Source organism: Coturnix japonica, chromosome 12 (assembly GCF_054131305.1).
Source record: "Coturnix japonica strain WE chromosome 12, WE-NBRP24, whole genome shotgun sequence".
NCBI classification, from domain to species: Eukaryota; Metazoa; Chordata; class Aves; order Galliformes; family Phasianidae; genus Coturnix; species Coturnix japonica.
The window spans coordinates 3621447-3646947 of NC_140674.1; the positions used below are offsets into that span (position 1 = coordinate 3621447).

General features: G+C 57.9%; 44 non-coding genes across 44 annotated transcripts; all 44 read left to right on the forward strand.

Moving 5' to 3' along the window:
- The first annotated feature begins 199 nt into the window (after window positions 1-199).
- Window positions 200-318, forward strand: LOC146758773 (5S ribosomal RNA). The gene has a single exon (XR_014933716.1). It is a non-coding gene; the product is annotated as a 5S ribosomal RNA (ribosomal RNA).
- A 462-nt stretch (window positions 319-780) lies between these two features.
- On the forward strand, window positions 781-899 carry LOC146758774 (5S ribosomal RNA). The gene has a single exon (XR_014933717.1). It is a non-coding gene; the product is annotated as a 5S ribosomal RNA (ribosomal RNA).
- Window positions 900-1362: 463 nt separating this feature from the next.
- Window positions 1363-1481, forward strand: LOC146758775 (5S ribosomal RNA). Its single transcript, XR_014933718.1, has one exon. It is a non-coding gene; the product is annotated as a 5S ribosomal RNA (ribosomal RNA).
- Window positions 1482-1943: 462 nt separating this feature from the next.
- Window positions 1944-2062, forward strand: LOC146758776 (5S ribosomal RNA). The gene has a single exon (XR_014933719.1). It is a non-coding gene; the product is annotated as a 5S ribosomal RNA (ribosomal RNA).
- A 463-nt stretch (window positions 2063-2525) lies between these two features.
- LOC146758777 (5S ribosomal RNA) lies at window positions 2526-2644 on the forward strand. Its single transcript, XR_014933720.1, has one exon. It is a non-coding gene; the product is annotated as a 5S ribosomal RNA (ribosomal RNA).
- A 462-nt stretch (window positions 2645-3106) lies between these two features.
- LOC146758778 (5S ribosomal RNA) lies at window positions 3107-3225 on the forward strand. Its single transcript, XR_014933721.1, has one exon. It is a non-coding gene; the product is annotated as a 5S ribosomal RNA (ribosomal RNA).
- Window positions 3226-3688: 463 nt separating this feature from the next.
- LOC146758779 (5S ribosomal RNA) lies at window positions 3689-3807 on the forward strand. The gene has a single exon (XR_014933722.1). It is a non-coding gene; the product is annotated as a 5S ribosomal RNA (ribosomal RNA).
- A 462-nt stretch (window positions 3808-4269) lies between these two features.
- On the forward strand, window positions 4270-4388 carry LOC146758780 (5S ribosomal RNA). The gene has a single exon (XR_014933723.1). It is a non-coding gene; the product is annotated as a 5S ribosomal RNA (ribosomal RNA).
- A 463-nt stretch (window positions 4389-4851) lies between these two features.
- LOC146758781 (5S ribosomal RNA) lies at window positions 4852-4970 on the forward strand. Its single transcript, XR_014933725.1, has one exon. It is a non-coding gene; the product is annotated as a 5S ribosomal RNA (ribosomal RNA).
- Window positions 4971-5432: 462 nt separating this feature from the next.
- Window positions 5433-5551, forward strand: LOC146758782 (5S ribosomal RNA). Its single transcript, XR_014933726.1, has one exon. It is a non-coding gene; the product is annotated as a 5S ribosomal RNA (ribosomal RNA).
- Window positions 5552-6014: 463 nt separating this feature from the next.
- Window positions 6015-6133, forward strand: LOC146758783 (5S ribosomal RNA). Its single transcript, XR_014933727.1, has one exon. It is a non-coding gene; the product is annotated as a 5S ribosomal RNA (ribosomal RNA).
- A 462-nt stretch (window positions 6134-6595) lies between these two features.
- LOC146758784 (5S ribosomal RNA) lies at window positions 6596-6714 on the forward strand. Its single transcript, XR_014933728.1, has one exon. It is a non-coding gene; the product is annotated as a 5S ribosomal RNA (ribosomal RNA).
- A 463-nt stretch (window positions 6715-7177) lies between these two features.
- LOC146758785 (5S ribosomal RNA) lies at window positions 7178-7296 on the forward strand. The gene has a single exon (XR_014933729.1). It is a non-coding gene; the product is annotated as a 5S ribosomal RNA (ribosomal RNA).
- A 462-nt stretch (window positions 7297-7758) lies between these two features.
- LOC146758786 (5S ribosomal RNA) lies at window positions 7759-7877 on the forward strand. The gene has a single exon (XR_014933629.1). It is a non-coding gene; the product is annotated as a 5S ribosomal RNA (ribosomal RNA).
- Window positions 7878-8340: 463 nt separating this feature from the next.
- LOC146758787 (5S ribosomal RNA) lies at window positions 8341-8459 on the forward strand. The gene has a single exon (XR_014933630.1). It is a non-coding gene; the product is annotated as a 5S ribosomal RNA (ribosomal RNA).
- A 462-nt stretch (window positions 8460-8921) lies between these two features.
- Window positions 8922-9040, forward strand: LOC146758788 (5S ribosomal RNA). Its single transcript, XR_014933632.1, has one exon. It is a non-coding gene; the product is annotated as a 5S ribosomal RNA (ribosomal RNA).
- A 463-nt stretch (window positions 9041-9503) lies between these two features.
- On the forward strand, window positions 9504-9622 carry LOC146758789 (5S ribosomal RNA). Its single transcript, XR_014933633.1, has one exon. It is a non-coding gene; the product is annotated as a 5S ribosomal RNA (ribosomal RNA).
- Window positions 9623-10084: 462 nt separating this feature from the next.
- On the forward strand, window positions 10085-10203 carry LOC146758790 (5S ribosomal RNA). The gene has a single exon (XR_014933634.1). It is a non-coding gene; the product is annotated as a 5S ribosomal RNA (ribosomal RNA).
- A 463-nt stretch (window positions 10204-10666) lies between these two features.
- LOC146758791 (5S ribosomal RNA) lies at window positions 10667-10785 on the forward strand. The gene has a single exon (XR_014933636.1). It is a non-coding gene; the product is annotated as a 5S ribosomal RNA (ribosomal RNA).
- Window positions 10786-11247: 462 nt separating this feature from the next.
- LOC146758792 (5S ribosomal RNA) lies at window positions 11248-11366 on the forward strand. Its single transcript, XR_014933638.1, has one exon. It is a non-coding gene; the product is annotated as a 5S ribosomal RNA (ribosomal RNA).
- A 463-nt stretch (window positions 11367-11829) lies between these two features.
- On the forward strand, window positions 11830-11948 carry LOC146758793 (5S ribosomal RNA). Its single transcript, XR_014933639.1, has one exon. It is a non-coding gene; the product is annotated as a 5S ribosomal RNA (ribosomal RNA).
- Window positions 11949-12410: 462 nt separating this feature from the next.
- Window positions 12411-12529, forward strand: LOC146758794 (5S ribosomal RNA). The gene has a single exon (XR_014933640.1). It is a non-coding gene; the product is annotated as a 5S ribosomal RNA (ribosomal RNA).
- Window positions 12530-12992: 463 nt separating this feature from the next.
- On the forward strand, window positions 12993-13111 carry LOC146758795 (5S ribosomal RNA). The gene has a single exon (XR_014933641.1). It is a non-coding gene; the product is annotated as a 5S ribosomal RNA (ribosomal RNA).
- Window positions 13112-13573: 462 nt separating this feature from the next.
- On the forward strand, window positions 13574-13692 carry LOC146758796 (5S ribosomal RNA). The gene has a single exon (XR_014933642.1). It is a non-coding gene; the product is annotated as a 5S ribosomal RNA (ribosomal RNA).
- Window positions 13693-14155: 463 nt separating this feature from the next.
- Window positions 14156-14274, forward strand: LOC146758797 (5S ribosomal RNA). Its single transcript, XR_014933644.1, has one exon. It is a non-coding gene; the product is annotated as a 5S ribosomal RNA (ribosomal RNA).
- Window positions 14275-14736: 462 nt separating this feature from the next.
- LOC146758798 (5S ribosomal RNA) lies at window positions 14737-14855 on the forward strand. The gene has a single exon (XR_014933645.1). It is a non-coding gene; the product is annotated as a 5S ribosomal RNA (ribosomal RNA).
- A 463-nt stretch (window positions 14856-15318) lies between these two features.
- On the forward strand, window positions 15319-15437 carry LOC146758799 (5S ribosomal RNA). Its single transcript, XR_014933646.1, has one exon. It is a non-coding gene; the product is annotated as a 5S ribosomal RNA (ribosomal RNA).
- Window positions 15438-15899: 462 nt separating this feature from the next.
- LOC146758800 (5S ribosomal RNA) lies at window positions 15900-16018 on the forward strand. The gene has a single exon (XR_014933647.1). It is a non-coding gene; the product is annotated as a 5S ribosomal RNA (ribosomal RNA).
- Window positions 16019-16481: 463 nt separating this feature from the next.
- Window positions 16482-16600, forward strand: LOC146758801 (5S ribosomal RNA). Its single transcript, XR_014933649.1, has one exon. It is a non-coding gene; the product is annotated as a 5S ribosomal RNA (ribosomal RNA).
- A 462-nt stretch (window positions 16601-17062) lies between these two features.
- Window positions 17063-17181, forward strand: LOC146758802 (5S ribosomal RNA). The gene has a single exon (XR_014933650.1). It is a non-coding gene; the product is annotated as a 5S ribosomal RNA (ribosomal RNA).
- Window positions 17182-17644: 463 nt separating this feature from the next.
- On the forward strand, window positions 17645-17763 carry LOC146758803 (5S ribosomal RNA). Its single transcript, XR_014933651.1, has one exon. It is a non-coding gene; the product is annotated as a 5S ribosomal RNA (ribosomal RNA).
- A 462-nt stretch (window positions 17764-18225) lies between these two features.
- LOC146758804 (5S ribosomal RNA) lies at window positions 18226-18344 on the forward strand. The gene has a single exon (XR_014933652.1). It is a non-coding gene; the product is annotated as a 5S ribosomal RNA (ribosomal RNA).
- A 463-nt stretch (window positions 18345-18807) lies between these two features.
- LOC146758805 (5S ribosomal RNA) lies at window positions 18808-18926 on the forward strand. Its single transcript, XR_014933653.1, has one exon. It is a non-coding gene; the product is annotated as a 5S ribosomal RNA (ribosomal RNA).
- Window positions 18927-19388: 462 nt separating this feature from the next.
- On the forward strand, window positions 19389-19507 carry LOC146758806 (5S ribosomal RNA). The gene has a single exon (XR_014933655.1). It is a non-coding gene; the product is annotated as a 5S ribosomal RNA (ribosomal RNA).
- Window positions 19508-19970: 463 nt separating this feature from the next.
- Window positions 19971-20089, forward strand: LOC146758807 (5S ribosomal RNA). Its single transcript, XR_014933656.1, has one exon. It is a non-coding gene; the product is annotated as a 5S ribosomal RNA (ribosomal RNA).
- A 462-nt stretch (window positions 20090-20551) lies between these two features.
- Window positions 20552-20670, forward strand: LOC146758808 (5S ribosomal RNA). Its single transcript, XR_014933657.1, has one exon. It is a non-coding gene; the product is annotated as a 5S ribosomal RNA (ribosomal RNA).
- Window positions 20671-21132: 462 nt separating this feature from the next.
- LOC146758809 (5S ribosomal RNA) lies at window positions 21133-21251 on the forward strand. Its single transcript, XR_014933658.1, has one exon. It is a non-coding gene; the product is annotated as a 5S ribosomal RNA (ribosomal RNA).
- A 463-nt stretch (window positions 21252-21714) lies between these two features.
- Window positions 21715-21833, forward strand: LOC146758810 (5S ribosomal RNA). Its single transcript, XR_014933659.1, has one exon. It is a non-coding gene; the product is annotated as a 5S ribosomal RNA (ribosomal RNA).
- Window positions 21834-22295: 462 nt separating this feature from the next.
- On the forward strand, window positions 22296-22414 carry LOC146758811 (5S ribosomal RNA). Its single transcript, XR_014933661.1, has one exon. It is a non-coding gene; the product is annotated as a 5S ribosomal RNA (ribosomal RNA).
- Window positions 22415-22877: 463 nt separating this feature from the next.
- Window positions 22878-22996, forward strand: LOC146758812 (5S ribosomal RNA). The gene has a single exon (XR_014933662.1). It is a non-coding gene; the product is annotated as a 5S ribosomal RNA (ribosomal RNA).
- A 462-nt stretch (window positions 22997-23458) lies between these two features.
- LOC146758813 (5S ribosomal RNA) lies at window positions 23459-23577 on the forward strand. Its single transcript, XR_014933663.1, has one exon. It is a non-coding gene; the product is annotated as a 5S ribosomal RNA (ribosomal RNA).
- Window positions 23578-24040: 463 nt separating this feature from the next.
- LOC146758814 (5S ribosomal RNA) lies at window positions 24041-24159 on the forward strand. Its single transcript, XR_014933664.1, has one exon. It is a non-coding gene; the product is annotated as a 5S ribosomal RNA (ribosomal RNA).
- Window positions 24160-24621: 462 nt separating this feature from the next.
- On the forward strand, window positions 24622-24740 carry LOC146758815 (5S ribosomal RNA). The gene has a single exon (XR_014933665.1). It is a non-coding gene; the product is annotated as a 5S ribosomal RNA (ribosomal RNA).
- A 463-nt stretch (window positions 24741-25203) lies between these two features.
- LOC146758816 (5S ribosomal RNA) lies at window positions 25204-25322 on the forward strand. The gene has a single exon (XR_014933666.1). It is a non-coding gene; the product is annotated as a 5S ribosomal RNA (ribosomal RNA).
- Window positions 25323-25501: the final 179 nt, after the last annotated feature.

The window sequence follows — 25501 nt, forward strand, 5'->3', positions numbered from 1 at the left end:
CGTGTCGCTGTCCTTGGTATGGGGCCGTGAGGGTTGGTTCTAGTTTTGTGGATGTGTGGTTGAGGTACGGAGAGTTGCGTGTCCCGTAGGCTTCAGTGCTTCCACGAGGGCTGTGTGTCTTAGGGTGAGTAGTGTATTAGTGTGTCAGGTTTTGGTATGGCGTGCAGCTGGGAAGAGGGCCTGAGCAGGAGCAGGAGGTGCCTACGGCCATCCCACCCTGGTAACGCCCGATCTCGTCTGATCTCGGAAGCTAAGCAGGGTCGGGCCTGGTTAGTACTTGGATGGGAGACCTCCTGGGAATACCGGGTGCTGTAGGCTTTTGCTTTTCCCCTTGGGGGTTTAAGGGTCGGGCAGTCGCGCTGCAGTGGCGCTTTGGGTCCTCTAGGGGTGCTGTATCACGGCTCAGGAGAGGTGTATTGGTGCTGGGCAGTGGGAGAGGGGCGCCGGGCCTGTTTTGGTGTCTTGGGGAGAGTTTGCAGTCAGGTGTGTGTGCATGCCTGCGTGTTAGTCACATGTGGTGCCTTGAGTCGGACCGGTGCAGGGCATTCAGTAGCTTATTGGCCCTGGTCGTAGTGTAGGATGCGTGTCGCTGTCCGTGGTAAGACGCTGCGAGGGTTGGTTGATGCTTTGCAGATGTGTGGTTGAGGTGCGTAGAGTTGGGTGTGCCGAAGGCTTTGGTGTTGACAGGAGGCTGTGTGTCCTAGGGTGAGTATCGTGCTAGCGTGTTGGGTTTTGGTATGGCGTGCAGCTGGGAAGAGGGCCTGAGCAGGAGCAGGAGGTGCCTACGGCCATCCCACCCTGGTAACGCCCGATCTCGTCTGATCTCGGAAGCTAAGCAGGGTCGGGCCTGGTTAGTACTTGGATGGGAGACCTCCTGGGAATACCGGGTGCTGTAGGCTTTTGCTTTTCCCCTTGGGGCCTTCGGGGTCGGGCAGTGGCGCTACAGTGGCCTTGTGGTTCCTCTGGGGGCCCTGTGACACGGATCGCAAGGGGCGTATTGGTGCTGGGCGTTGGGAGACAAACTCTGTGTCTGTTTTGGTGTCTTGTTGAGTGTTTGCAGTCAGATGTATGTGCGTGCGTGTGCTTGTGCAGCTTGTGTTGCCACTGGTTTGGTCTGAGCAGTGTTGTCTGTATCTACGTGGCCCTGGTCGTAGCGTAGGGTGCGTGTCGCTGTCCTTGGTATGGGGCCGTGAGGGTTGGTTCTAGTTTTGTGGATGTGTGGTTGAGGTACGGAGAGTTGCGTGTCCCGTAGGCTTCAGTGCTTCCACGAGGGCTGTGTGTCTTAGGGTGAGTAGTGTATTAGTGTGTCAGGTTTTGGTATGGCGTGCAGCTGGGAAGAGGGCCTGAGCAGGAGCAGGAGGTGCCTACGGCCATCCCACCCTGGTAACGCCCGATCTCGTCTGATCTCGGAAGCTAAGCAGGGTCGGGCCTGGTTAGTACTTGGATGGGAGACCTCCTGGGAATACCGGGTGCTGTAGGCTTTTGCTTTTCCCCTTGGGGGTTTAAGGGTCGGGCAGTCGCGCTGCAGTGGCGCTTTGGGTCCTCTAGGGGTGCTGTATCACGGCTCAGGAGAGGTGTATTGGTGCTGGGCAGTGGGAGAGGGGCGCCGGGCCTGTTTTGGTGTCTTGGGGAGAGTTTGCAGTCAGGTGTGTGTGCATGCCTGCGTGTTAGTCACATGTGGTGCCTTGAGTCGGACCGGTGCAGGGCATTCAGTAGCTTATTGGCCCTGGTCGTAGTGTAGGATGCGTGTCGCTGTCCGTGGTAAGACGCTGCGAGGGTTGGTTGATGCTTTGCAGATGTGTGGTTGAGGTGCGTAGAGTTGGGTGTGCCGAAGGCTTTGGTGTTGACAGGAGGCTGTGTGTCCTAGGGTGAGTATCGTGCTAGCGTGTTGGGTTTTGGTATGGCGTGCAGCTGGGAAGAGGGCCTGAGCAGGAGCAGGAGGTGCCTACGGCCATCCCACCCTGGTAACGCCCGATCTCGTCTGATCTCGGAAGCTAAGCAGGGTCGGGCCTGGTTAGTACTTGGATGGGAGACCTCCTGGGAATACCGGGTGCTGTAGGCTTTTGCTTTTCCCCTTGGGGCCTTCGGGGTCGGGCAGTGGCGCTACAGTGGCCTTGTGGTTCCTCTGGGGGCCCTGTGACACGGATCGCAAGGGGCGTATTGGTGCTGGGCGTTGGGAGACAAACTCTGTGTCTGTTTTGGTGTCTTGTTGAGTGTTTGCAGTCAGATGTATGTGCGTGCGTGTGCTTGTGCAGCTTGTGTTGCCACTGGTTTGGTCTGAGCAGTGTTGTCTGTATCTACGTGGCCCTGGTCGTAGCGTAGGGTGCGTGTCGCTGTCCTTGGTATGGGGCCGTGAGGGTTGGTTCTAGTTTTGTGGATGTGTGGTTGAGGTACGGAGAGTTGCGTGTCCCGTAGGCTTCAGTGCTTCCACGAGGGCTGTGTGTCTTAGGGTGAGTAGTGTATTAGTGTGTCAGGTTTTGGTATGGCGTGCAGCTGGGAAGAGGGCCTGAGCAGGAGCAGGAGGTGCCTACGGCCATCCCACCCTGGTAACGCCCGATCTCGTCTGATCTCGGAAGCTAAGCAGGGTCGGGCCTGGTTAGTACTTGGATGGGAGACCTCCTGGGAATACCGGGTGCTGTAGGCTTTTGCTTTTCCCCTTGGGGGTTTAAGGGTCGGGCAGTCGCGCTGCAGTGGCGCTTTGGGTCCTCTAGGGGTGCTGTATCACGGCTCAGGAGAGGTGTATTGGTGCTGGGCAGTGGGAGAGGGGCGCCGGGCCTGTTTTGGTGTCTTGGGGAGAGTTTGCAGTCAGGTGTGTGTGCATGCCTGCGTGTTAGTCACATGTGGTGCCTTGAGTCGGACCGGTGCAGGGCATTCAGTAGCTTATTGGCCCTGGTCGTAGTGTAGGATGCGTGTCGCTGTCCGTGGTAAGACGCTGCGAGGGTTGGTTGATGCTTTGCAGATGTGTGGTTGAGGTGCGTAGAGTTGGGTGTGCCGGAGGCTTTGGTGTTGACAGGAGGCTGTGTGTCCTAGGGTGAGTATCGTGCTAGCGTGTTGGGTTTTGGTATGGCGTGCAGCTGGGAAGAGGGCCTGAGCAGGAGCAGGAGGTGCCTACGGCCATCCCACCCTGGTAACGCCCGATCTCGTCTGATCTCGGAAGCTAAGCAGGGTCGGGCCTGGTTAGTACTTGGATGGGAGACCTCCTGGGAATACCGGGTGCTGTAGGCTTTTGCTTTTCCCCTTGGGGCCTTCGGGGTCGGGCAGTGGCGCTACAGTGGCCTTGTGGTTCCTCTGGGGGCCCTGTGACACGGATCGCAAGGGGCGTATTGGTGCTGGGCGTTGGGAGACAAACTCTGTGTCTGTTTTGGTGTCTTGTTGAGTGTTTGCAGTCAGATGTATGTGCGTGCGTGTGCTTGTGCAGCTTGTGTTGCCACTGGTTTGGTCTGAGCAGTGTTGTCTGTATCTACGTGGCCCTGGTCGTAGCGTAGGGTGCGTGTCGCTGTCCTTGGTATGGGGCCGTGAGGGTTGGTTCTAGTTTTGTGGATGTGTGGTTGAGGTACGGAGAGTTGCGTGTCCCGTAGGCTTCAGTGCTTCCACGAGGGCTGTGTGTCTTAGGGTGAGTAGTGTATTAGTGTGTCAGGTTTTGGTATGGCGTGCAGCTGGGAAGAGGGCCTGAGCAGGAGCAGGAGGTGCCTACGGCCATCCCACCCTGGTAACGCCCGATCTCGTCTGATCTCGGAAGCTAAGCAGGGTCGGGCCTGGTTAGTACTTGGATGGGAGACCTCCTGGGAATACCGGGTGCTGTAGGCTTTTGCTTTTCCCCTTGGGGGTTTAAGGGTCGGGCAGTCGCGCTGCAGTGGCGCTTTGGGTCCTCTAGGGGTGCTGTATCACGGCTCAGGAGAGGTGTATTGGTGCTGGGCAGTGGGAGAGGGGCGCCGGGCCTGTTTTGGTGTCTTGGGGAGAGTTTGCAGTCAGGTGTGTGTGCATGCCTGCGTGTTAGTCACATGTGGTGCCTTGAGTCGGACCGGTGCAGGGCATTCAGTAGCTTATTGGCCCTGGTCGTAGTGTAGGATGCGTGTCGCTGTCCGTGGTAAGACGCTGCGAGGGTTGGTTGATGCTTTGCAGATGTGTGGTTGAGGTGCGTAGAGTTGGGTGTGCCGAAGGCTTTGGTGTTGACAGGAGGCTGTGTGTCCTAGGGTGAGTATCGTGCTAGCGTGTTGGGTTTTGGTATGGCGTGCAGCTGGGAAGAGGGCCTGAGCAGGAGCAGGAGGTGCCTACGGCCATCCCACCCTGGTAACGCCCGATCTCGTCTGATCTCGGAAGCTAAGCAGGGTCGGGCCTGGTTAGTACTTGGATGGGAGACCTCCTGGGAATACCGGGTGCTGTAGGCTTTTGCTTTTCCCCTTGGGGCCTTCGGGGTCGGGCAGTGGCGCTACAGTGGCCTTGTGGTTCCTCTGGGGGCCCTGTGACACGGATCGCAAGGGGCGTATTGGTGCTGGGCGTTGGGAGACAAACTCTGTGTCTGTTTTGGTGTCTTGTTGAGTGTTTGCAGTCAGATGTATGTGCGTGCGTGTGCTTGTGCAGCTTGTGTTGCCACTGGTTTGGTCTGAGCAGTGTTGTCTGTATCTACGTGGCCCTGGTCGTAGCGTAGGGTGCGTGTCGCTGTCCTTGGTATGGGGCCGTGAGGGTTGGTTCTAGTTTTGTGGATGTGTGGTTGAGGTACGGAGAGTTGCGTGTCCCGTAGGCTTCAGTGCTTCCACGAGGGCTGTGTGTCTTAGGGTGAGTAGTGTATTAGTGTGTCAGGTTTTGGTATGGCGTGCAGCTGGGAAGAGGGCCTGAGCAGGAGCAGGAGGTGCCTACGGCCATCCCACCCTGGTAACGCCCGATCTCGTCTGATCTCGGAAGCTAAGCAGGGTCGGGCCTGGTTAGTACTTGGATGGGAGACCTCCTGGGAATACCGGGTGCTGTAGGCTTTTGCTTTTCCCCTTGGGGGTTTAAGGGTCGGGCAGTCGCGCTGCAGTGGCGCTTTGGGTCCTCTAGTGGTGCTGTATCACGGCTCAGGAGAGGTGTATTGGTGCTGGGCAGTGGGAGAGGGGCGCCGGGCCTGTTTTGGTGTCTTGGGGAGAGTTTGCAGTCAGGTGTGTGTGCATGCCTGCGTGTTAGTCACATGTGGTGCCTTGAGTCGGACCGGTGCAGGGCATTCAGTAGCTTATTGGCCCTGGTCGTAGTGTAGGATGCGTGTCGCTGTCCGTGGTAAGACGCTGCGAGGGTTGGTTGATGCTTTGCAGATGTGTGGTTGAGGTGCGTAGAGTTGGGTGTGCCGAAGGCTTTGGTGTTGACAGGAGGCTGTGTGTCCTAGGGTGAGTATCGTGCTAGCGTGTTGGGTTTTGGTATGGCGTGCAGCTGGGAAGAGGGCCTGAGCAGGAGCAGGAGGTGCCTACGGCCATCCCACCCTGGTAACGCCCGATCTCGTCTGATCTCGGAAGCTAAGCAGGGTCGGGCCTGGTTAGTACTTGGATGGGAGACCTCCTGGGAATACCGGGTGCTGTAGGCTTTTGCTTTTCCCCTTGGGGCCTTCGGGGTCGGGCAGTGGCGCTACAGTGGCCTTGTGGTTCCTCTGGGGGCCCTGTGACACGGATCGCAAGGGGCGTATTGGTGCTGGGCGTTGGGAGACAAACTCTGTGTCTGTTTTGGTGTCTTGTTGAGTGTTTGCAGTCAGATGTATGTGCGTGCGTGTGCTTGTGCAGCTTGTGTTGCCACTGGTTTGGTCTGAGCAGTGTTGTCTGTATCTACGTGGCCCTGGTCGTAGCGTAGGGTGCGTGTCGCTGTCCTTGGTATGGGGCCGTGAGGGTTGGTTCTAGTTTTGTGGATGTGTGGTTGAGGTACGGAGAGTTGCGTGTCCCGTAGGCTTCAGTGCTTCCACGAGGGCTGTGTGTCTTAGGGTGAGTAGTGTATTAGTGTGTCAGGTTTTGGTATGGCGTGCAGCTGGGAAGAGGGCCTGAGCAGGAGCAGGAGGTGCCTACGGCCATCCCACCCTGGTAACGCCCGATCTCGTCTGATCTCGGAAGCTAAGCAGGGTCGGGCCTGGTTAGTACTTGGATGGGAGACCTCCTGGGAATACCGGGTGCTGTAGGCTTTTGCTTTTCCCCTTGGGGGTTTAAGGGTCGGGCAGTCGCGCTGCAGTGGCGCTTTGGGTCCTCTAGTGGTGCTGTATCACGGCTCAGGAGAGGTGTATTGGTGCTGGGCAGTGGGAGAGGGGCGCCGGGCCTGTTTTGGTGTCTTGGGGAGAGTTTGCAGTCAGGTGTGTGTGCATGCCTGCGTGTTAGTCACATGTGGTGCCTTGAGTCGGACCGGTGCAGGGCATTCAGTAGCTTATTGGCCCTGGTCGTAGTGTAGGATGCGTGTCGCTGTCCGTGGTAAGACGCTGCGAGGGTTGGTTGATGCTTTGCAGATGTGTGGTTGAGGTGCGTAGAGTTGGGTGTGCCGGAGGCTTTGGTGTTGACAGGAGGCTGTGTGTCCTAGGGTGAGTATCGTGCTAGCGTGTTGGGTTTTGGTATGGCGTGCAGCTGGGAAGAGGGCCTGAGCAGGAGCAGGAGGTGCCTACGGCCATCCCACCCTGGTAACGCCCGATCTCGTCTGATCTCGGAAGCTAAGCAGGGTCGGGCCTGGTTAGTACTTGGATGGGAGACCTCCTGGGAATACCGGGTGCTGTAGGCTTTTGCTTTTCCCCTTGGGGCCTTCGGGGTCGGGCAGTGGCGCTACAGTGGCCTTGTGGTTCCTCTGGGGGCCCTGTGACACGGATCGCAAGGGGCGTATTGGTGCTGGGCGTTGGGAGACAAACTCTGTGTCTGTTTTGGTGTCTTGTTGAGTGTTTGCAGTCAGATGTATGTGCGTGCGTGTGCTTGTGCAGCTTGTGTTGCCACTGGTTTGGTCTGAGCAGTGTTGTCTGTATCTACGTGGCCCTGGTCGTAGCGTAGGGTGCGTGTCGCTGTCCTTGGTATGGGGCCGTGAGGGTTGGTTCTAGTTTTGTGGATGTGTGGTTGAGGTACGGAGAGTTGCGTGTCCCGTAGGCTTCAGTGCTTCCACGAGGGCTGTGTGTCTTAGGGTGAGTAGTGTATTAGTGTGTCAGGTTTTGGTATGGCGTGCAGCTGGGAAGAGGGCCTGAGCAGGAGCAGGAGGTGCCTACGGCCATCCCACCCTGGTAACGCCCGATCTCGTCTGATCTCGGAAGCTAAGCAGGGTCGGGCCTGGTTAGTACTTGGATGGGAGACCTCCTGGGAATACCGGGTGCTGTAGGCTTTTGCTTTTCCCCTTGGGGGTTTAAGGGTCGGGCAGTCGCGCTGCAGTGGCGCTTTGGGTCCTCTAGGGGTGCTGTATCACGGCTCAGGAGAGGTGTATTGGTGCTGGGCAGTGGGAGAGGGGCGCCGGGCCTGTTTTGGTGTCTTGGGGAGAGTTTGCAGTCAGGTGTGTGTGCATGCCTGCGTGTTAGTCACATGTGGTGCCTTGAGTCGGACCGGTGCAGGGCATTCAGTAGCTTATTGGCCCTGGTCGTAGTGTAGGATGCGTGTCGCTGTCCGTGGTAAGACGCTGCGAGGGTTGGTTGATGCTTTGCAGATGTGTGGTTGAGGTGCGTAGAGTTGGGTGTGCCGGAGGCTTTGGTGTTGACAGGAGGCTGTGTGTCCTAGGGTGAGTATCGTGCTAGCGTGTTGGGTTTTGGTATGGCGTGCAGCTGGGAAGAGGGCCTGAGCAGGAGCAGGAGGTGCCTACGGCCATCCCACCCTGGTAACGCCCGATCTCGTCTGATCTCGGAAGCTAAGCAGGGTCGGGCCTGGTTAGTACTTGGATGGGAGACCTCCTGGGAATACCGGGTGCTGTAGGCTTTTGCTTTTCCCCTTGGGGCCTTCGGGGTCGGGCAGTGGCGCTACAGTGGCCTTGTGGTTCCTCTGGGGGCCCTGTGACACGGATCGCAAGGGGCGTATTGGTGCTGGGCGTTGGGAGACAAACTCTGTGTCTGTTTTGGTGTCTTGTTGAGTGTTTGCAGTCAGATGTATGTGCGTGCGTGTGCTTGTGCAGCTTGTGTTGCCACTGGTTTGGTCTGAGCAGTGTTGTCTGTATCTACGTGGCCCTGGTCGTAGCGTAGGGTGCGTGTCGCTGTCCTTGGTATGGGGCCGTGAGGGTTGGTTCTAGTTTTGTGGATGTGTGGTTGAGGTACGGAGAGTTGCGTGTCCCGTAGGCTTCAGTGCTTCCACGAGGGCTGTGTGTCTTAGGGTGAGTAGTGTATTAGTGTGTCAGGTTTTGGTATGGCGTGCAGCTGGGAAGAGGGCCTGAGCAGGAGCAGGAGGTGCCTACGGCCATCCCACCCTGGTAACGCCCGATCTCGTCTGATCTCGGAAGCTAAGCAGGGTCGGGCCTGGTTAGTACTTGGATGGGAGACCTCCTGGGAATACCGGGTGCTGTAGGCTTTTGCTTTTCCCCTTGGGGGTTTAAGGGTCGGGCAGTCGCGCTGCAGTGGCGCTTTGGGTCCTCTAGGGGTGCTGTATCACGGCTCAGGAGAGGTGTATTGGTGCTGGGCAGTGGGAGAGGGGCGCCGGGCCTGTTTTGGTGTCTTGGGGAGAGTTTGCAGTCAGGTGTGTGTGCATGCCTGCGTGTTAGTCACATGTGGTGCCTTGAGTCGGACCGGTGCAGGGCATTCAGTAGCTTATTGGCCCTGGTCGTAGTGTAGGATGCGTGTCGCTGTCCGTGGTAAGACGCTGCGAGGGTTGGTTGATGCTTTGCAGATGTGTGGTTGAGGTGCGTAGAGTTGGGTGTGCCGAAGGCTTTGGTGTTGACAGGAGGCTGTGTGTCCTAGGGTGAGTATCGTGCTAGCGTGTTGGGTTTTGGTATGGCGTGCAGCTGGGAAGAGGGCCTGAGCAGGAGCAGGAGGTGCCTACGGCCATCCCACCCTGGTAACGCCCGATCTCGTCTGATCTCGGAAGCTAAGCAGGGTCGGGCCTGGTTAGTACTTGGATGGGAGACCTCCTGGGAATACCGGGTGCTGTAGGCTTTTGCTTTTCCCCTTGGGGCCTTCGGGGTCGGGCAGTGGCGCTACAGTGGCCTTGTGGTTCCTCTGGGGGCCCTGTGACACGGATCGCAAGGGGCGTATTGGTGCTGGGCGTTGGGAGACAAACTCTGTGTCTGTTTTGGTGTCTTGTTGAGTGTTTGCAGTCAGATGTATGTGCGTGCGTGTGCTTGTGCAGCTTGTGTTGCCACTGGTTTGGTCTGAGCAGTGTTGTCTGTATCTACGTGGCCCTGGTCGTAGCGTAGGGTGCGTGTCGCTGTCCTTGGTATGGGGCCGTGAGGGTTGGTTCTAGTTTTGTGGATGTGTGGTTGAGGTACGGAGAGTTGCGTGTCCCGTAGGCTTCAGTGCTTCCACGAGGGCTGTGTGTCTTAGGGTGAGTAGTGTATTAGTGTGTCAGGTTTTGGTATGGCGTGCAGCTGGGAAGAGGGCCTGAGCAGGAGCAGGAGGTGCCTACGGCCATCCCACCCTGGTAACGCCCGATCTCGTCTGATCTCGGAAGCTAAGCAGGGTCGGGCCTGGTTAGTACTTGGATGGGAGACCTCCTGGGAATACCGGGTGCTGTAGGCTTTTGCTTTTCCCCTTGGGGGTTTAAGGGTCGGGCAGTCGCGCTGCAGTGGCGCTTTGGGTCCTCTAGTGGTGCTGTATCACGGCTCAGGAGAGGTGTATTGGTGCTGGGCAGTGGGAGAGGGGCGCCGGGCCTGTTTTGGTGTCTTGGGGAGAGTTTGCAGTCAGGTGTGTGTGCATGCCTGCGTGTTAGTCACATGTGGTGCCTTGAGTCGGACCGGTGCAGGGCATTCAGTAGCTTATTGGCCCTGGTCGTAGTGTAGGATGCGTGTCGCTGTCCGTGGTAAGACGCTGCGAGGGTTGGTTGATGCTTTGCAGATGTGTGGTTGAGGTGCGTAGAGTTGGGTGTGCCGGAGGCTTTGGTGTTGACAGGAGGCTGTGTGTCCTAGGGTGAGTATCGTGCTAGCGTGTTGGGTTTTGGTATGGCGTGCAGCTGGGAAGAGGGCCTGAGCAGGAGCAGGAGGTGCCTACGGCCATCCCACCCTGGTAACGCCCGATCTCGTCTGATCTCGGAAGCTAAGCAGGGTCGGGCCTGGTTAGTACTTGGATGGGAGACCTCCTGGGAATACCGGGTGCTGTAGGCTTTTGCTTTTCCCCTTGGGGCCTTCGGGGTCGGGCAGTGGCGCTACAGTGGCCTTGTGGTTCCTCTGGGGGCCCTGTGACACGGATCGCAAGGGGCGTATTGGTGCTGGGCGTTGGGAGACAAACTCTGTGTCTGTTTTGGTGTCTTGTTGAGTGTTTGCAGTCAGATGTATGTGCGTGCGTGTGCTTGTGCAGCTTGTGTTGCCACTGGTTTGGTCTGAGCAGTGTTGTCTGTATCTACGTGGCCCTGGTCGTAGCGTAGGGTGCGTGTCGCTGTCCTTGGTATGGGGCCGTGAGGGTTGGTTCTAGTTTTGTGGATGTGTGGTTGAGGTACGGAGAGTTGCGTGTCCCGTAGGCTTCAGTGCTTCCACGAGGGCTGTGTGTCTTAGGGTGAGTAGTGTATTAGTGTGTCAGGTTTTGGTATGGCGTGCAGCTGGGAAGAGGGCCTGAGCAGGAGCAGGAGGTGCCTACGGCCATCCCACCCTGGTAACGCCCGATCTCGTCTGATCTCGGAAGCTAAGCAGGGTCGGGCCTGGTTAGTACTTGGATGGGAGACCTCCTGGGAATACCGGGTGCTGTAGGCTTTTGCTTTTCCCCTTGGGGGTTTAAGGGTCGGGCAGTCGCGCTGCAGTGGCGCTTTGGGTCCTCTAGGGGTGCTGTATCACGGCTCAGGAGAGGTGTATTGGTGCTGGGCAGTGGGAGAGGGGCGCCGGGCCTGTTTTGGTGTCTTGGGGAGAGTTTGCAGTCAGGTGTGTGTGCATGCCTGCGTGTTAGTCACATGTGGTGCCTTGAGTCGGACCGGTGCAGGGCATTCAGTAGCTTATTGGCCCTGGTCGTAGTGTAGGATGCGTGTCGCTGTCCGTGGTAAGACGCTGCGAGGGTTGGTTGATGCTTTGCAGATGTGTGGTTGAGGTGCGTAGAGTTGGGTGTGCCGAAGGCTTTGGTGTTGACAGGAGGCTGTGTGTCCTAGGGTGAGTATCGTGCTAGCGTGTTGGGTTTTGGTATGGCGTGCAGCTGGGAAGAGGGCCTGAGCAGGAGCAGGAGGTGCCTACGGCCATCCCACCCTGGTAACGCCCGATCTCGTCTGATCTCGGAAGCTAAGCAGGGTCGGGCCTGGTTAGTACTTGGATGGGAGACCTCCTGGGAATACCGGGTGCTGTAGGCTTTTGCTTTTCCCCTTGGGGCCTTCGGGGTCGGGCAGTGGCGCTACAGTGGCCTTGTGGTTCCTCTGGGGGCCCTGTGACACGGATCGCAAGGGGCGTATTGGTGCTGGGCGTTGGGAGACAAACTCTGTGTCTGTTTTGGTGTCTTGTTGAGTGTTTGCAGTCAGATGTATGTGCGTGCGTGTGCTTGTGCAGCTTGTGTTGCCACTGGTTTGGTCTGAGCAGTGTTGTCTGTATCTACGTGGCCCTGGTCGTAGCGTAGGGTGCGTGTCGCTGTCCTTGGTATGGGGCCGTGAGGGTTGGTTCTAGTTTTGTGGATGTGTGGTTGAGGTACGGAGAGTTGCGTGTCCCGTAGGCTTCAGTGCTTCCACGAGGGCTGTGTGTCTTAGGGTGAGTAGTGTATTAGTGTGTCAGGTTTTGGTATGGCGTGCAGCTGGGAAGAGGGCCTGAGCAGGAGCAGGAGGTGCCTACGGCCATCCCACCCTGGTAACGCCCGATCTCGTCTGATCTCGGAAGCTAAGCAGGGTCGGGCCTGGTTAGTACTTGGATGGGAGACCTCCTGGGAATACCGGGTGCTGTAGGCTTTTGCTTTTCCCCTTGGGGGTTTAAGGGTCGGGCAGTCGCGCTGCAGTGGCGCTTTGGGTCCTCTAGTGGTGCTGTATCACGGCTCAGGAGAGGTGTATTGGTGCTGGGCAGTGGGAGAGGGGCGCCGGGCCTGTTTTGGTGTCTTGGGGAGAGTTTGCAGTCAGGTGTGTGTGCATGCCTGCGTGTTAGTCACATGTGGTGCCTTGAGTCGGACCGGTGCAGGGCATTCAGTAGCTTATTGGCCCTGGTCGTAGTGTAGGATGCGTGTCGCTGTCCGTGGTAAGACGCTGCGAGGGTTGGTTGATGCTTTGCAGATGTGTGGTTGAGGTGCGTAGAGTTGGGTGTGCCGAAGGCTTTGGTGTTGACAGGAGGCTGTGTGTCCTAGGGTGAGTATCGTGCTAGCGTGTTGGGTTTTGGTATGGCGTGCAGCTGGGAAGAGGGCCTGAGCAGGAGCAGGAGGTGCCTACGGCCATCCCACCCTGGTAACGCCCGATCTCGTCTGATCTCGGAAGCTAAGCAGGGTCGGGCCTGGTTAGTACTTGGATGGGAGACCTCCTGGGAATACCGGGTGCTGTAGGCTTTTGCTTTTCCCCTTGGGGCCTTCGGGGTCGGGCAGTGGCGCTACAGTGGCCTTGTGGTTCCTCTGGGGGCCCTGTGACACGGATCGCAAGGGGCGTATTGGTGCTGGGCGTTGGGAGACAAACTCTGTGTCTGTTTTGGTGTCTTGTTGAGTGTTTGCAGTCAGATGTATGTGCGTGCGTGTGCTTGTGCAGCTTGTGTTGCCACTGGTTTGGTCTGAGCAGTGTTGTCTGTATCTACGTGGCCCTGGTCGTAGCGTAGGGTGCGTGTCGCTGTCCTTGGTATGGGGCCGTGAGGGTTGGTTCTAGTTTTGTGGATGTGTGGTTGAGGTACGGAGAGTTGCGTGTCCCGTAGGCTTCAGTGCTTCCACGAGGGCTGTGTGTCTTAGGGTGAGTAGTGTATTAGTGTGTCAGGTTTTGGTATGGCGTGCAGCTGGGAAGAGGGCCTGAGCAGGAGCAGGAGGTGCCTACGGCCATCCCACCCTGGTAACGCCCGATCTCGTCTGATCTCGGAAGCTAAGCAGGGTCGGGCCTGGTTAGTACTTGGATGGGAGACCTCCTGGGAATACCGGGTGCTGTAGGCTTTTGCTTTTCCCCTTGGGGGTTTAAGGGTCGGGCAGTCGCGCTGCAGTGGCGCTTTGGGTCCTCTAGTGGTGCTGTATCACGGCTCAGGAGAGGTGTATTGGTGCTGGGCAGTGGGAGAGGGGCGCCGGGCCTGTTTTGGTGTCTTGGGGAGAGTTTGCAGTCAGGTGTGTGTGCATGCCTGCGTGTTAGTCACATGTGGTGCCTTGAGTCGGACCGGTGCAGGGCATTCAGTAGCTTATTGGCCCTGGTCGTAGTGTAGGATGCGTGTCGCTGTCCGTGGTAAGACGCTGCGAGGGTTGGTTGATGCTTTGCAGATGTGTGGTTGAGGTGCGTAGAGTTGGGTGTGCCGGAGGCTTTGGTGTTGACAGGAGGCTGTGTGTCCTAGGGTGAGTATCGTGCTAGCGTGTTGGGTTTTGGTATGGCGTGCAGCTGGGAAGAGGGCCTGAGCAGGAGCAGGAGGTGCCTACGGCCATCCCACCCTGGTAACGCCCGATCTCGTCTGATCTCGGAAGCTAAGCAGGGTCGGGCCTGGTTAGTACTTGGATGGGAGACCTCCTGGGAATACCGGGTGCTGTAGGCTTTTGCTTTTCCCCTTGGGGCCTTCGGGGTCGGGCAGTGGCGCTACAGTGGCCTTGTGGTTCCTCTGGGGGCCCTGTGACACGGATCGCAAGGGGCGTATTGGTGCTGGGCGTTGGGAGACAAACTCTGTGTCTGTTTTGGTGTCTTGTTGAGTGTTTGCAGTCAGATGTATGTGCGTGCGTGTGCTTGTGCAGCTTGTGTTGCCACTGGTTTGGTCTGAGCAGTGTTGTCTGTATCTACGTGGCCCTGGTCGTAGCGTAGGGTGCGTGTCGCTGTCCTTGGTATGGGGCCGTGAGGGTTGGTTCTAGTTTTGTGGATGTGTGGTTGAGGTACGGAGAGTTGCGTGTCCCGTAGGCTTCAGTGCTTCCACGAGGGCTGTGTGTCTTAGGGTGAGTAGTGTATTAGTGTGTCAGGTTTTGGTATGGCGTGCAGCTGGGAAGAGGGCCTGAGCAGGAGCAGGAGGTGCCTACGGCCATCCCACCCTGGTAACGCCCGATCTCGTCTGATCTCGGAAGCTAAGCAGGGTCGGGCCTGGTTAGTACTTGGATGGGAGACCTCCTGGGAATACCGGGTGCTGTAGGCTTTTGCTTTTCCCCTTGGGGGTTTAAGGGTCGGGCAGTCGCGCTGCAGTGGCGCTTTGGGTCCTCTAGTGGTGCTGTATCACGGCTCAGGAGAGGTGTATTGGTGCTGGGCAGTGGGAGAGGGGCGCCGGGCCTGTTTTGGTGTCTTGGGGAGAGTTTGCAGTCAGGTGTGTGTGCATGCCTGCGTGTTAGTCACATGTGGTGCCTTGAGTCGGACCGGTGCAGGGCATTCAGTAGCTTATTGGCCCTGGTCGTAGTGTAGGATGCGTGTCGCTGTCCGTGGTAAGACGCTGCGAGGGTTGGTTGATGCTTTGCAGATGTGTGGTTGAGGTGCGTAGAGTTGGGTGTGCCGAAGGCTTTGGTGTTGACAGGAGGCTGTGTGTCCTAGGGTGAGTATCGTGCTAGCGTGTTGGGTTTTGGTATGGCGTGCAGCTGGGAAGAGGGCCTGAGCAGGAGCAGGAGGTGCCTACGGCCATCCCACCCTGGTAACGCCCGATCTCGTCTGATCTCGGAAGCTAAGCAGGGTCGGGCCTGGTTAGTACTTGGATGGGAGACCTCCTGGGAATACCGGGTGCTGTAGGCTTTTGCTTTTCCCCTTGGGGCCTTCGGGGTCGGGCAGTGGCGCTACAGTGGCCTTGTGGTTCCTCTGGGGGCCCTGTGACACGGATCGCAAGGGGCGTATTGGTGCTGGGCGTTGGGAGACAAACTCTGTGTCTGTTTTGGTGTCTTGTTGAGTGTTTGCAGTCAGATGTATGTGCGTGCGTGTGCTTGTGCAGCTTGTGTTGCCACTGGTTTGGTCTGAGCAGTGTTGTCTGTATCTACGTGGCCCTGGTCGTAGCGTAGGGTGCGTGTCGCTGTCCTTGGTATGGGGCCGTGAGGGTTGGTTCTAGTTTTGTGGATGTGTGGTTGAGGTACGGAGAGTTGCGTGTCCCGTAGGCTTCAGTGCTTCCACGAGGGCTGTGTGTCTTAGGGTGAGTAGTGTATTAGTGTGTCAGGTTTTGGTATGGCGTGCAGCTGGGAAGAGGGCCTGAGCAGGAGCAGGAGGTGCCTACGGCCATCCCACCCTGGTAACGCCCGATCTCGTCTGATCTCGGAAGCTAAGCAGGGTCGGGCCTGGTTAGTACTTGGATGGGAGACCTCCTGGGAATACCGGGTGCTGTAGGCTTTTGCTTTTCCCCTTGGGGGTTTAAGGGTCGGGCAGTCGCGCTGCAGTGGCGCTTTGGGTCCTCTAGGGGTGCTGTATCACGGCTCAGGAGAGGTGTATTGGTGCTGGGCAGTGGGAGAGGGGCGCCGGGCCTGTTTTGGTGTCTTGGGGAGAGTTTGCAGTCAGGTGTGTGTGCATGCCTGCGTGTTAGTCACATGTGGTGCCTTGAGTCGGACCGGTGCAGGGCATTCAGTAGCTTATTGGCCCTGGTCGTAGTGTAGGATGCGTGTCGCTGTCCGTGGTAAGACGCTGCGAGGGTTGGTTGATGCTTTGCAGATGTGTGGTTGAGGTGCGTAGAGTTGGGTGTGCCGAAGGCTTTGGTGTTGACAGGAGGCTGTGTGTCCTAGGGTGAGTATCGTGCTAGCGTGTTGGGTTTTGGTATGGCGTGCAGCTGGGAAGAGGGCCTGAGCAGGAGCAGGAGGTGCCTACGGCCATCCCACCCTGGTAACGCCCGATCTCGTCTGATCTCGGAAGCTAAGCAGGGTCGGGCCTGGTTAGTACTTGGATGGGAGACCTCCTGGGAATACCGGGTGCTGTAGGCTTTTGCTTTTCCCCTTGGGGCCTTCGGGGTCGGGCAGTGGCGCTACAGTGGCCTTGTGGTTCCTCTGGGGGCCCTGTGACACGGATCGCAAGGGGCGTATTGGTGCTGGGCGTTGGGAGACAAACTCTGTGTCTGTTTTGGTGTCTTGTTGAGTGTTTGCAGTCAGATGTATGTGCGTGCGTGTGCTTGTGCAGCTTGTGTTGCCACTGGTTTGGTCTGAGCAGTGTTGTCTGTATCTACGTGGCCCTGGTCGTAGCGTAGGGTGCGTGTCGCTGTCCTTGGTATGGGGCCGTGAGGGTTGGTTCTAGTTTTGTGGATGTGTGGTTGAGGTACGGAGAGTTGCGTGTCCCGTAGGCTTCAGTGCTTCCACGAGGGCTGTGTGTCTTAGGGTGAGTAGTGTATTAGTGTGTCAGGTTTTGGTATGGCGTGCAGCTGGGAAGAGGGCCTGAGCAGGAGCAGGAGGTGCCTACGGCCATCCCACCCTGGTAACGCCCGATCTCGTCTGATCTCGGAAGCTAAGCAGGGTCGGGCCTGGTTAGTACTTGGATGGGAGACCTCCTGGGAATACCGGGTGCTGTAGGCTTTTGCTTTTCCCCTTGGGGGTTTAAGGGTCGGGCAGTCGCGCTGCAGTGGCGCTTTGGGTCCTCTAGTGGTGCTGAATCACGGCTCAGGAGAGGTGTATTGGTGCTGGGCAGTGGGAGAGGGGCGCCGGGCCTGTTTTGGTGTCTTGGGGAGAGTTTGCAGTCAGGTGTGTGTGCATGCCTGCGTGTTAGTCACATGTGGTGCCTTGAGTCGGACCGGTGCAGGGCATTCAGTAGCTTATTGGCCCTGGTCGTAGTGTAGGATGCGTGTCGCTGTCCGTGGTAAGACGCTGCGAGGGTTGGTTGATGCTTTGCAGATGTGTGGTTGAGGTGCGTAGAGTTGGGTGTGCCGGAGGCTTTGGTGTTGACAGGAGGCTGTGTGTCCTAGGGTGAGTATCGTGCTAGCGTGTTGGGTTTTGGTATGGCGTGCAGCTGGGAAGAGGGCCTGAGCAGGAGCAGGAGGTGCCTACGGCCATCCCACCCTGGTAACGCCCGATCTCGTCTGATCTCGGAAGCTAAGCAGGGTCGGGCCTGGTTAGTACTTGGATGGGAGACCTCCTGGGAATACCGGGTGCTGTAGGCTTTTGCTTTTCCCCTTGGGGCCTTCGGGGTCGGGCAGTGGCGCTACAGTGGCCTTGTGGTTCCTCTGGGGGCCCTGTGACACGGATCGCAAGGGGCGTATTGGTGCTGGGCGTTGGGAGACAAACTCTGTGTCTGTTTTGGTGTCTTGTTGAGTGTTTGCAGTCAGATGTATGTGCGTGCGTGTGCTTGTGCAGCTTGTGTTGCCACTGGTTTGGTCTGAGCAGTGTTGTCTGTATCTACGTGGCCCTGGTCGTAGCGTAGGGTGCGTGTCGCTGTCCTTGGTATGGGGCCGTGAGGGTTGGTTCTAGTTTTGTGGATGTGTGGTTGAGGTACGGAGAGTTGCGTGTCCCGTAGGCTTCAGTGCTTCCACGAGGGCTGTGTGTCTTAGGGTGAGTAGTGTATTAGTGTGTCAGGTTTTGGTATGGCGTGCAGCTGGGAAGAGGGCCTGAGCAGGAGCAGGAGGTGCCTACGGCCATCCCACCCTGGTAACGCCCGATCTCGTCTGATCTCGGAAGCTAAGCAGGGTCGGGCCTGGTTAGTACTTGGATGGGAGACCTCCTGGGAATACCGGGTGCTGTAGGCTTTTGCTTTTCCCCTTGGGGGTTTAAGGGTCGGGCAGTCGCGCTGCAGTGGCGCTTTGGGTCCTCTAGGGGTGCTGTATCACGGCTCAGGAGAGGTGTATTGGTGCTGGGCAGTGGGAGAGGGGCGCCGGGCCTGTTTTGGTGTCTTGGGGAGAGTTTGCAGTCAGGTGTGTGTGCATGCCTGCGTGTTAGTCACATGTGGTGCCTTGAGTCGGACCGGTGCAGGGCATTCAGTAGCTTATTGGCCCTGGTCGTAGTGTAGGATGCGTGTCGCTGTCCGTGGTAAGACGCTGCGAGGGTTGGTTGATGCTTTGCAGATGTGTGGTTGAGGTGCGTAGAGTTGGGTGTGCCGAAGGCTTTGGTGTTGACAGGAGGCTGTGTGTCCTAGGGTGAGTATCGTGCTAGCGTGTTGGGTTTTGGTATGGCGTGCAGCTGGGAAGAGGGCCTGAGCAGGAGCAGGAGGTGCCTACGGCCATCCCACCCTGGTAACGCCCGATCTCGTCTGATCTCGGAAGCTAAGCAGGGTCGGGCCTGGTTAGTACTTGGATGGGAGACCTCCTGGGAATACCGGGTGCTGTAGGCTTTTGCTTTTCCCCTTGGGGCCTTCGGGGTCGGGCAGTGGCGCTACAGTGGCCTTGTGGTTCCTCTGGGGGCCCTGTGACACGGATCGCAAGGGGCGTATTGGTGCTGGGCGTTGGGAGACAAACTCTGTGTCTGTTTTGGTGTCTTGTTGAGTGTTTGCAGTCAGATGTATGTGCGTGCGTGTGCTTGTGCAGCTTGTGTTGCCACTGGTTTGGTCTGAGCAGTGTTGTCTGTATCTACGTGGCCCTGGTCGTAGCGTAGGGTGCGTGTCGCTGTCCTTGGTATGGGGCCGTGAGGGTTGGTTCTAGTTTTGTGGATGTGTGGTTGAGGTACGGAGAGTTGCGTGTCCCGTAGGCTTCAGTGCTTCCACGAGGGCTGTGTGTCTTAGGGTGAGTAGTGTATTAGTGTGTCAGGTTTTGGTATGGCGTGCAGCTGGGAAGAGGGCCTGAGCAGGAGCAGGAGGTGCCTACGGCCATCCCACCCTGGTAACGCCCGATCTCGTCTGATCTCGGAAGCTAAGCAGGGTCGGGCCTGGTTAGTACTTGGATGGGAGACCTCCTGGGAATACCGGGTGCTGTAGGCTTTTGCTTTTCCCCTTGGGGGTTTAAGGGTCGGGCAGTCGCGCTGCAGTGGCGCTTTGGGTCCTCTAGTGGTGCTGTATCACGGCTCAGGAGAGGTGTATTGGTGCTGGGCAGTGGGAGAGGGGCGCCGGGCCTGTTTTGGTGTCTTGGGGAGAGTTTGCAGTCAGGTGTGTGTGCATGCCTGCGTGTTAGTCACATGTGGTGCCTTGAGTCGGACCGGTGCAGGGCATTCAGTAGCTTATTGGCCCTGGTCGTAGTGTAGGATGCGTGTCGCTGTCCGTGGTAAGACGCTGCGAGGGTTGGTTGATGCTTTGCAGATGTGTGGTTGAGGTGCGTAGAGTTGGGTGTGCCGAAGGCTTTGGTGTTGACAGGAGGCTGTGTGTCCTAGGGTGAGTATCGTGCTAGCGTGTTGGGTTTTGGTATGGCGTGCAGCTGGGAAGAGGGCCTGAGCAGGAGCAGGAGGTGCCTACGGCCATCCCACCCTGGTAACGCCCGATCTCGTCTGATCTCGGAAGCTAAGCAGGGTCGGGCCTGGTTAGTACTTGGATGGGAGACCTCCTGGGAATACCGGGTGCTGTAGGCTTTTGCTTTTCCCCTTGGGGCCTTCGGGGTCGGGCAGTGGCGCTACAGTGGCCTTGTGGTTCCTCTGGGGGCCCTGTGACACGGATCGCAAGGGGCGTATTGGTGCTGGGCGTTGGGAGACAAACTCTGTGTCTGTTTTGGTGTCTTGTTGAGTGTTTGCAGTCAGATGTATGTGCGTGCGTGTGCTTGTGCAGCTTGTGTTGCCACTGGTTTGGTCTGAGCAGTGTTGTCTGTATCTACGTGGCCCTGGTCGTAGCGTAGGGTGCGTGTCGCTGTCCTTGGTATGGGGCCGTGAGGGTTGGTTCTAGTTTTGTGGATGTGTGGTTGAGGTACGGAGAGTTGCGTGTCCCGTAGGCTTCAGTGCTTCCACGAGGGCTGTGTGTCTTAGGGTGAGTAGTGTATTAGTGTGTCAGGTTTTGGTATGGCGTGCAGCTGGGAAGAGGGCCTGAGCAGGAGCAGGAGGTGCCTACGGCCATCCCACCCTGGTAACGCCCGATCTCGTCTGATCTCGGAAGCTAAGCAGGGTCGGGCCTGGTTAGTACTTGGATGGGAGACCTCCTGGGAATACCGGGTGCTGTAGGCTTTTGCTTTTCCCCTTGGGGGTTTAAGGGTCGGGCAGTCGCGCTGCAGTGGCGCTTTGGGTCCTCTAGTGGTGCTGTATCACGGCTCAGGAGAGGTGTATTGGTGCTGGGCAGTGGGAGAGGGGCGCCGGGCCTGTTTTGGTGTCTTGGGGAGAGTTTGCAGTCAGGTGTGTGTGCATGCCTGCGTGTTAGTCACATGTGGTGCCTTGAGTCGGACCGGTGCAGGGCATTCAGTAGCTTATTGGCCCTGGTCGTAGTGTAGGATGCGTGTCGCTGTCCGTGGTAAGACGCTGCGAGGGTTGGTTGATGCTTTGCAGATGTGTGGTTGAGGTGCGTAGAGTTGGGTGTGCCGAAGGCTTTGGTGTTGACAGGAGGCTGTGTGTCCTAGGGTGAGTATCGTGCTAGTGTGTTGGGTTTTGGTATGGCGTGCAGCTGGGAAGAGGGCCTGAGCAGGAGCAGGAGGTGCCTACGGCCATCCCACCCTGGTAACGCCCGATCTCGTCTGATCTCGGAAGCTAAGCAGGGTCGGGCCTGGTTAGTACTTGGATGGGAGACCTCCTGGGAATACCGGGTGCTGTAGGCTTTTGCTTTTCCCCTTGGGGGTTTAAGGGTCGGGCAGTCGCGCTGCAGTGGCGCTTTGGGTCCTCTAGGGGTGCTGTATCACGGCTCAGGAGAGGTGTATTGGTGCTGGGCAGTGGGAGAGGGGCGCCGGGCCTGTTTTGGTGTCTTGGGGAGAGTTTGCAGTCAGGTGTGTGTGCATGCCTGCGTGTTAGTCACATGTGGTGCCTTGAGTCGGACCGGTGCAGGGCATTCAGTAGCTTATTGGCCCTGGTCGTAGTGTAGGATGCGTGTCGCTGTCCGTGGTAAGACGCTGCGAGGGTTGGTTGATGCTTTGCAGATGTGTGGTTGAGGTGCGTAGAGTTGGGTGTGCCGAAGGCTTTGGTGTTGACAGGAGGCTGTGTGTCCTAGGGTGAGTATCGTGCTAGTGTGTTGGGTTTTGGTATGGCGTGCAGCTGGGAAGAGGGCCTGAGCAGGAGCAGGAGGTGCCTACGGCCATCCCACCCTGGTAACGCCCGATCTCGTCTGATCTCGGAAGCTAAGCAGGGTCGGGCCTGGTTAGTACTTGGATGGGAGACCTCCTGGGAATACCGGGTGCTGTAGGCTTTTGCTTTTCCCCTTGGGGCCTTCGGGGTCGGGCAGTGGCGCTACAGTGGCCTTGTGGTTCCTCTGGGGGCCCTGTGACACGGATCGCAAGGGGCGTATTGGTGCTGGGCGTTGGGAGACAAACTCTGTGTCTGTTTTGGTGTCTTGTTGAGTGTTTGCAGTCAGATGTATGTGCGTGCGTGTGCTTGTGCAGCTTGTGTTGCCACTGGTTTGGTCTGAGCAGTGTTGTCTGTATCTACGTGGCCCTGGTCGTAGCGTAGGGTGCGTGTCGCTGTCCTTGGTATGGGGCCGTGAGGGTTGGTTCTAGTTTTGTGGATGTGTGGTTGAGGTACGGAGAGTTGCGTGTCCCGTAGGCTTCAGTGCTTCCACGAGGGCTGTGTGTCTTAGGGTGAGTAGTGTATTAGTGTGTCAGGTTTTGGTATGGCGTGCAGCTGGGAAGAGGGCCTGAGCAGGAGCAGGAGGTGCCTACGGCCATCCCACCCTGGTAACGCCCGATCTCGTCTGATCTCGGAAGCTAAGCAGGGTCGGGCCTGGTTAGTACTTGGATGGGAGACCTCCTGGGAATACCGGGTGCTGTAGGCTTTTGCTTTTCCCCTTGGGGGTTTAAGGGTCGGGCAGTCGCGCTGCAGTGGCGCTTTGGGTCCTCTAGTGGTGCTGTATCACGGCTCAGGAGAGGTGTATTGGTGCTGGGCAGTGGGAGAGGGGCGCCGGGCCTGTTTTGGTGTCTTGGGGAGAGTTTGCAGTCAGGTGTGTGTGCATGCCTGCGTGTTAGTCACATGTGGTGCCTTGAGTCGGACCGGTGCAGGGCATTCAGTAGCTTATTGGCCCTGGTCGTAGTGTAGGATGCGTGTCGCTGTCCGTGGTAAGACGCTGCGAGGGTTGGTTGATGCTTTGCAGATGTGTGGTTGAGGTGCGTAGAGTTGGGTGTGCCGAAGGCTTTGGTGTTGACAGGAGGCTGTGTGTCCTAGGGTGAGTATCGTGCTAGTGTGTTGGGTTTTGGTATGGCGTGCAGCTGGGAAGAGGGCCTGAGCAGGAGCAGGAGGTGCCTACGGCCATCCCACCCTGGTAACGCCCGATCTCGTCTGATCTCGGAAGCTAAGCAGGGTCGGGCCTGGTTAGTACTTGGATGGGAGACCTCCTGGGAATACCGGGTGCTGTAGGCTTTTGCTTTTCCCCTTGGGGCCTTCGGGGTCGGGCAGTGGCACTACAGTGGCCTTGTGGTTCCTCTGGGGGCCCTGTGACACGGATCGCAAGGGGCGTATTGGTGCTGGGCGTTGGGAGACAAACTCTGTGTCTGTTTTGGTGTCTTGTTGAGTGTTTGCAGTCAGATGTATGTGCGTGCGTGTGCTTGTGCAGCTTGTGTTGCCACTGGTTTGGTCTGAGCAGTGTTGTCTGTATCTACGTGGCCCTGGTCGTAGCGTAGGGTGCGTGTCGCTGTCCTTGGTATGGGGCCGTGAGGGTTGGTTCTAGTTTTGTGGATGTGTGGTTGAGGTACGGAGAGTTGCGTGTCCCGTAGGCTTCAGTGCTTCCACGAGGGCTGTGTGTCTTAGGGTGAGTAGTGTATTAGTGTGTCAGGTTTTGGTATGGCGTGCAGCTGGGAAGAGGGCCTGAGCAGGAGCAGGAGGTGCCTACGGCCATCCCACCCTGGTAACGCCCGATCTCGTCTGATCTCGGAAGCTAAGCAGGGTCGGGCCTGGTTAGTACTTGGATGGGAGACCTCCTGGGAATACCGGGTGCTGTAGGCTTTTGCTTTTCCCCTTGGGGGTTTAAGGGTCGGGCAGTCGCGCTGCAGTGGCGCTTTGGGTCCTCTAGGGGTGCTGTATCACGGCTCAGGAGAGGTGTATTGGTGCTGGGCAGTGGGAGAGGGGCGCCGGGCCTGTTTTGGTGTCTTGGGGAGAGTTTGCAGTCAGGTGTGTGTGCATGCCTGCGTGTTAGTCACATGTGGTGCCTTGAGTCGGACCGGTGCAGGGCATTCAGTAGCTTATTGGCCCTGGTCGTAGTGTAGGATGCGTGTCGCTGTCCGTGGTAAGACGCTGCGAGGGTTGGTTGATGCTTTGCAGATGTGTGGTTGAGGTGCGTAGAGTTGGGTGTGCCGAAGGCTTTGGTGTTGACAGGAGGCTGTGTGTCCTAGGGTGAGTATCGTGCTAGCGTGTTGGGTTTTGGTATGGCGTGCAGCTGGGAAGAGGGCCTGAGCAGGAGCAGGAGGTGCCTACGGCCATCCCACCCTGGTAACGCCCGATCTCGTCTGATCTCGGAAGCTAAGCAGGGTCGGGCCTGGTTAGTACTTGGATGGGAGACCTCCTGGGAATACCGGGTGCTGTAGGCTTTTGCTTTTCCCCTTGGGGCCTTCGGGGTCGGGCAGTGGCACTACAGTGGCCTTGTGGTTCCTCTGGGGGCCCTGTGACACGGATCGCAAGGGGCGTATTGGTGCTGGGCGTTGGGAGACAAACTCTGTGTCTGTTTTGGTGTCTTGTTGAGTGTTTGCAGTCAGATGTATGTGCGTGCGTGTGCTTGTGCAGCTTGTGTTGCCACTGGTTTGGTCTGAGCAGTGTTGTCTGTATCTACGTGGCCCTGGTCGTAGCGTAGGGTGCGTGTCGCTGTCCTTGGTATGGGGCCGTGAGGGTTGGTTCTAGTTTTGTGGATGTGTGGTTGAGGTACGGAGAGTTGCGTGTCCCGTAGGCTTCAGTGCTTCCACGAGGGCTGTGTGTCTTAGGGTGAGTAGTGTATTAGTGTGTCAGGTTTTGGTATGGCGTGCAGCTGGGAAGAGGGCCTGAGCAGGAGCAGGAGGTGCCTACGGCCATCCCACCCTGGTAACGCCCGATCTCGTCTGATCTCGGAAGCTAAGCAGGGTCGGGCCTGGTTAGTACTTGGATGGGAGACCTCCTGGGAATACCGGGTGCTGTAGGCTTTTGCTTTTCCCCTTGGGGGTTTAAGGGTCGGGCAGTCGCGCTGCAGTGGCGCTTTGGGTCCTCTAGGGGTGCTGTATCACGGCTCAGGAGAGGTGTATTGGTGCTGGGCAGTGGGAGAGGGGCGCCGGGCCTGTTTTGGTGTCTTGGGGAGAGTTTGCAGTCAGGTGTGTGTGCATGCCTGCGTGTTAGTCACATGTGGTGCCTTGAGTCGGACCGGTGCAGGGCATTCAGTAGCTTATTGGCCCTGGTCGTAGTGTAGGATGCGTGTCGCTGTCCGTGGTAAGACGCTGCGAGGGTTGGTTGATGCTTTGCAGATGTGTGGTTGAGGTGCGTAGAGTTGGGTGTGCCGAAGGCTTTGGTGTTGACAGGAGGCTGTGTGTCCTAGGGTGAGTATCGTGCTAGCGTGTTGGGTTTTGGTATGGCGTGCAGCTGGGAAGAGGGCCTGAGCAGGAGCAGGAGGTGCCTACGGCCATCCCACCCTGGTAACGCCCGATCTCGTCTGATCTCGGAAGCTAAGCAGGGTCGGGCCTGGTTAGTACTTGGATGGGAGACCTCCTGGGAATACCGGGTGCTGTAGGCTTTTGCTTTTCCCCTTGGGGCCTTCGGGGTCGGGCAGTGGCGCTACAGTGGCCTTGTGGTTCCTCTGGGGGCCCTGTGACACGGATCGCAAGGGGCGTATTGGTGCTGGGCGTTGGGAGACAAACTCTGTGTCTGTTTTGGTGTCTTGTTGAGTGTTTGCAGTCAGATGTATGTGCGTGCGTGTGCTTGTGCAGCTTGTGTTGCCACTGGTTTGGTCTGAGCAGTGTTGTCTGTATCTACGTGGCCCTGGTCGTAGCGTAGGGTGCGTGTCGCTGTCCTTGGTATGGGGCCGTGAGGGTTGGTTCTAGTTTTGTGGATGTGTGGTTGAGGTACGGAGAGTTGCGTGTCCCGTAGGCTTCAGTGCTTCCACGAGGGCTGTGTGTCTTAGGGTGAGTAGTGTATTAGTGTGTCAGGTTTTGGTATGGCGTGCAGCTGGGAAGAGGGCCTGAGCAGGAGCAGGAGGTGCCTACGGCCATCCCACCCTGGTAACGCCCGATCTCGTCTGATCTCGGAAGCTAAGCAGGGTCGGGCCTGGTTAGTACTTGGATGGGAGACCTCCTGGGAATACCGGGTGCTGTAGGCTTTTGCTTTTCCCCTTGGGGGTTTAAGGGTCGGGCAGTCGCGCTGCAGTGGCGCTTTGGGTCCTCTAGTGGTGCTGTATCACGGCTCAGGAGAGGTGTATTGGTGCTGGGCAGTGGGAGAGGGGCGCCGGGCCTGTTTTGGTGTCTTGGGGAGAGTTTGCAGTCAGGTGTGTGTGCATGC